Source organism: Taudactylus pleione, unplaced genomic scaffold (assembly GCF_031769625.1).
Source record: "Taudactylus pleione unplaced genomic scaffold, aTauple2 ptg000354l, whole genome shotgun sequence".
Lineage (NCBI taxonomy): Eukaryota > Metazoa > Chordata > Amphibia > Anura > Myobatrachidae > Taudactylus > Taudactylus pleione.
In genome coordinates, this window is record NW_028284755.1 from 826,438 (window position 1) to 832,511 (window position 6,074).

The window sequence follows — 6,074 nt, forward strand, 5'->3', positions numbered from 1 at the left end:
CTGCGCATGCGCTGGGTTAACAAATTTAACAGCGCATGTGCAGCACTGTTTCCAGCTGCGGTAAGTTAGTGTAGAGAGGGATAACTGTCTATTTCCTGAAAAGCTGTCATCGCAAAAATGACAGCTTTTCGAAATAGATAGTTATGGAGAGGAGGAATGATGAATTCCTCTGGTAATTAGGTAGAACTCCATGCGAATTCTAAACCTAATTACCTCCAGAGAAAGTTTAGGTTTGATGAATAGGCCCCTCAGCCAGATTCTTTTCATCTTGTTCATGGATAAAGTCCAGCAAATTAAACCCAGTATTATCTAATTGGTTTCTGGTGATCATTTCTTCAGCAAGGGTCTTGCATTCTTCTATAGCATATCCTCTATAAACTGTTGGACTTTTTATATTTATGACTGTTTTGTAATGCTTTATTGCTTCAGTCTGGCAATCTCTTCTATATTTTTCATGGTTTGCTCAATTCAAATGAAGCTCCTGTTTCTCTTCCTGTGTGAAATTGTCCATGTTGAGAACTTTGTGATATGTTTGTTCTGCTTTTTTGTACTGATGCGCCATCCCGTACATGCTCGCTAGCGCAATGTATGCACTCACAAATGTTTCTTTATTGCCCACAGCCTTTTCCAAATGAAACGTGGCACAAGAAACTGCTTCAGTAATTTCCTACGTATATTTCCTTGTGGACTGAAAATTTAACTTTGCTTTTTGTGCACTTTGCTTTAGGGCAATGATCTTATTTTTGTAACAGATGGCGAGCTGGTGATTAAGATGACTAGATGTAGGGTTTAAACGTACTGCTTCACTGAGGACCATTATGGCTTCATCAATCATTCTTTCTCTCCTGTAAAATTTTGCCTCATAGCTAAGTAAATATGGAAATTCTGGTGTTCTTCGCAGAGCCTCCTCTATTAGTAACAATCCTTCTGTGGAGTTATTTAAATCTTGATATTTGAATCCAAGGAGAACCTTGACCACTGTATCATTCGGGTTAAATTGTGCCGCATGTTTCAAAAGCGGAAAAGATTCATCAACTGGTTTCTTTAGGCAGTTGCTGCCTTCTAGTTTGCACACGGCAATGGCATAGCTTGAATACAGCTCCGGATTTTCTGGATCCAGCTCTAGAGCTTTTTCAAAACAATCTCTCGCTCTTTCACTGTGTCTTCCATTGAATGTTAACAGAGAAAATCCCTGCTCTCTGTAGATCTCAAACATCAGAATATTCTGTCTTGGGAGAGACTCAAGTTGTTTACAGATTTCTTGCACCTTTTTAACATAAGTGTAGCCTTTAATGAAATGGTCTCTGTGGTAGAACATCAAGGCATAATTATCGTAAATTATTGCCTTTCTGGCATGTACGTTGTCTGCAGAAATCTCTTGGATTTGTTCCTCAGCTTTTTGTAAATAGGCTGTGGCTTCCTCATAGTTGTCTTTCAGGTGATTTATATAAGCCAGGATAGCCGGTATTTATGTTCACGAGTTAAAAATTGAATCTGTTTAGAAAGCCTTTTTTCTACTTTGTCAATGTACACTTCTTCCTCAAGCAGATCCCATGTAAAATAGCACTGTACCTTCAACAAATGTTTCTTTAAAGAATTCTTTAATATGTCACTAAGGAGGAAAAAAAAGAGACATGTAATTGCATTAACAGGGTTTGGAGGCACTACCCATCAGAGATTCCTCACTGAAGATGCAAATACTAAAGGACAATTTTTTTAAAGAACAAAAAACTATATTGTCTATGAATGGGAATTGTAAGAGGGTGGTCCCCAAATCTGTATCTTACCCTGGGGCCCGGTGAGGCCTTAATCTGCACTAAAAACAATGTTTGGGAAAATCTAATATGGATTTCAGAGGGGAATGCATTGGGGTGGGTGTTTAAATTGTGATGTAGATATGAAACCAGCGGCGCATGGCCGCCGATCTCAATCCCAACAGTGGAAACTCGGCATGAAATTTAACATAGGTGTCGAAATACCGACGCCTATGTTAATCCTGACACGAAAACGCAGAGGACATCAGCTCGAATGATGGGAAGTACGGGGACCCGTAGCGTTAGCCGTGCGGGGGGGAGGGTTAGCATTACGGTCTCTAGCAGGGTTAGGTTTAGGGGGGGAGATTAGGGTTAGGCACCCCTAGGGGAGAGGGTTAGGGTTAGGCACCACTGGGGGGATGTTAGGGTTAGGCACCCCCCCAGGGAGAGTTAAGTTTGAGGTGTGGGGAAGGGGGGTTAGGTTTAGGCACCCCTAGTGGGAGGTTAGGGTTAGGCACTAGGGAGGGAGGTTACTGTTAGGCACCACTAAGGGTGGGTTAAGGTTAGGGGGGGACAGGCGAGGGTTAGGATACTTTCCTTTCCCAGTTGGGATCTCCTCCTGTCGGGCATCTGCTGTCGGGATTTGAACCGGCTAAACAGCTGCCGGCATTTCAATCCCATTCCATTTAAACTGAGCAGTTAGCAGTGGCAGGTTGAGAGCAGTAGTGGCCTAAATTAGAGTTTTTTTAGACTTGTATAATTTATCCCAATTTTTAAATCCAAAGGGTCATAAGATACACACATTGCTGTTTTGTTCTGTCTGTCTTACATTTTAAGTAAAGCACAGTGGCACAGTGGTTAGCAATGCCACCTAACAGCATTTGGGTCATGGGTTTGATTCTAATCAATGCCCTATTTGTGCAAAGGTTGTGTGTTCTGTTCTCCCAAGGGTCATATTAAGAGAGAAGGGAGCCTGTGTGCAGTCTCTGCATGGGCCACCTTCTCTCTAACTGTGCCAGAGTCTACTGCATATGCACAGGTCTCCAGGAACATGGCCGCCACTCCATTTTCCTGGTGATTTGTACAGCGCTGCCAAAGTCACCAGAAGTAGGACAAGAAATCCAGAATGCCCTGACTGTCCAGGGCAGGGGGATGGGGGGAAAGGGGGGATGTTTTCATACAATAAGTGCATGCTGTGGCTTCTCACCCCCCTACTTGGAGGATAATTTGAGATCTGACAGACATCCAGGTCATTAAACAACAACACACCCCTCATAATAACATTCAGCTTGTATTTCCACCAAATTCTTGTTTGCAGCAATTATCTGTCTAATATGTGAGGTCCAGAAAGACAGTTGTTTCAACAAACCCAAGCAAACATTTCCAGGGAGCACATAATATATTTCAATAAATGATTCCTGTGAGAAAGTGCCACTCCACCTCCTCCACAAAGCCATGCCCTATTTTTGGATGGTGCATGCCTAATGTCCCTTCTAAGTAAATTGGGGAATGGGTGGGGATGTGGGGGTGCACCAACACAATTTGTGGCACAGGGCACCAAAATGTCTAATTACGGGCTCTGCTGACCGGTCAGTGTCTAAATCTCAGTGAGAACTTCATTAGGTCTAGTAAAATTCTAAATACTTGCCACTGGGGGAAAAAAATCAACTATCTAGGGTTAGACTCTAGCCACTGGGATGACTTCATTGTAGGTTAGTGAATGAATGCAGAACTACAATGCCATTCCAATTGCTCCACCAGGTAATTATCTCTCTAATATAGTGACAATGTATAATTTGAGTGTACAGTGAGGAACCTGACTGCTGAAGGAGGCGATGGGCAGTGAGACCCACTGGGGATTTCTCCTGTACCCCTGCAAGTATGGCAGAAACCTACACACATCAGTGTGATCTGTGTATGTTTCTTCCTGTAATTATTGTCTAAAGGGTAATGTTAAAAAAATTAAGTAGGGTTTCCCCCCCAAAAAAAGCATAACCAGACCTGGGTTCCTGAGACAGTCCAGGTTCTAAAAATATGGGGAATAAAATGAGTAAAGTTCCCCCATATTTTTGGAACCAGCACTGGGCTTCCAGAGTCAGTCCTGGTTTTAAAAATAGGGGGAAAAGAAGGGTGTGGGGTTCCCCCTATTTTTAAAACCAGCCTGCTGGCACTTATAGTTCCACAAATGCCAAATGGAAGGCATGCTGGCACCTGTAGTTCCACTGTAAAAAACAATAGTATTAATCTATTCACACTATTACCCCTGCACCCACCGGCCAGGGGTGCAGGGAAGAGCCCCGGGCTTTAGCGTAAGCCTGGGGTGCTCAGTAGAGGAGAGACTCCTTTATTGGGGGGTTCCCACCTCCTCTAAGATCCTCAGTTTGTGCTGACAAGCTTGGGGTGTTAATGCTTTGGCCGGGGAGACCCGGTGAAAGGTTCCCCTAGCTGTAGCATTACACCCCTGCTAGATTTGAGTCCGGTGATGGTTTTAAAAATTGGGGGAACCCCACGCATTTTTTCCCCTATTTTCAAAACCAGGACTGGCTCTGGGAGCCCAGTGCTGGTTCCAAAAATACTAGGCAATCCTATTCATTGTTTCCCCCATATTTTTAGAACCAGGACTGTCTCTGAAGCCTGAGTCTGGTTATGCTCTTTGGGGGGGAATCCCCTTTTTAATTAACCATTTATTTATTTTTTAAACACACAAGCAGCATGCACATTTCTCACTTATATGTGCAGGCTGCTTGTTCGGGTGAGTTTGGCTGCGGTCAGGCTCACAGCAGAGAAATCTCGATCACATACTGTACACCATTGGAAAACACAATTTCAGCAAATCCTGATTCTTGGTAAATTGAGAGTTTCATTAGGGAAAAATCACCCAAGTTTCAGCAAAGCAAATCAAGTTTCTACTCGGGCAATCTCGACAAGACACGATTCTTAGTAAGATTCATCAACTGGTTCTTTAGGCAGTTGCTGCCTTCTAGTTTGCACACGGCAATGGCATAGCTTGAATACAGCTCCGGATTTTCTGGATCCAGCTCTAGAGCTTTTTCAAAACAATCTCTCGCTCTTTCACTGTGTCTTCCATTGAATGTTAACAGAGAAAATCCCTGCTCTCTGTAGATCTCAAACATCAGAATATTCTGTCTTGGGAGAGACTCAAGTTGTTTACAGATTTCTTGCACCTTTTTAACATAAGTGTAGCCTTTAATGAAATGGTCTCTGTGGTAGAACATCAAGGCATAATTATCGTAAATTATTGCCTTTCTGGCATGTACGTTGTCTGCAGAAATCTCTTGGATTTGTTCCTCAGCTTTTTGTAAATAGGCTGTGGCTTCCTCATAGTTGTCTTTCAGGTGATTTATATAAGCCAGGATAGCCGGTATTTATGTTCACGAGTTAAAAATTGAATCTGTTTAGAAAGCCTTTTTTCTACTTTGTCAATGTACACTTCTTCCTCAAGCAGATCCCATGTAAAATAGCACTGTACCTTCAACAAATGTTTCTTTAAAGAATTCTTTAATATGTCACTAAGGAGGAAAAAAAGAGACATGTAATTGCATTAACAGGGTTTGGAGGCACTACCCATCAGAGATTCCTCACTGAAGATGCAAATACTAAAGGACAATTTTTTTAAAGAACAAAAAACTATATTGTCTATGAATGGGAATTGTAAGAGGGTGGTCCCCAAATCTGTAAATCTTACCCTGGGGCCCGGTGAGGCCTTAATCTGCAGTAAAAACAATGTTTGGGAAAATCTAATATGGATTTCAGAGGGGAATGCATTGTGGTGGGTGTTTAAATTGTGATGTAGATATGAAACCAGCGGCGCATGGCCGCCGATCTCAATCCCAACAGTGGAAACTCGGCATGAAATTTAACATAGGTGTCGAAATACCGACGCCTATGTTAATCCTGACACGAAAACGCAGAGGACATCAGCTCGAATGATGGGAAGTACGGGGACCCGTAGCGTTAGCCGTGCGGGGGGGGAGGGTTAGCATTACGGTCTCTAGCGGGGTTAGGTTTAGGGGGGGAGAATAGGGTTAGGCTCCCCTAGGGGAGAGGGTTAGGGTTAGGCACCACTGGGGGGATGTTAGGGTTAGGCACCCCCCCCAGGGAGAGTTAAGTTTGAGGTGTGGGGAAGGGGGGTTAGGTTTAGGCACCCCTAGTGGGAGGTTAGGGTTAGGCACTAGGGAGGGAGGTTACTGTTAGGCACCACTAAGGGAGGGTTAAGGTTAGGGGGGGACAGGCGAGGGTTAGGATACTTTCCTTTCCCAGTTGGGATCTCCTCCTGTCGGGCATCTGCTGTCGGGATTT

At 43.5% G+C, this 6,074-nt stretch overlaps 1 pseudogene; it reads right to left on the minus strand.

Annotated features, from left to right (window-relative positions):
- Window positions 1-226: 226 nt before the first annotated feature.
- Window positions 227-5,540, minus strand: LOC148508580 (interferon-induced protein with tetratricopeptide repeats 5-like; annotated as a pseudogene).
- Window positions 5,541-6,074: the final 534 nt, after the last annotated feature.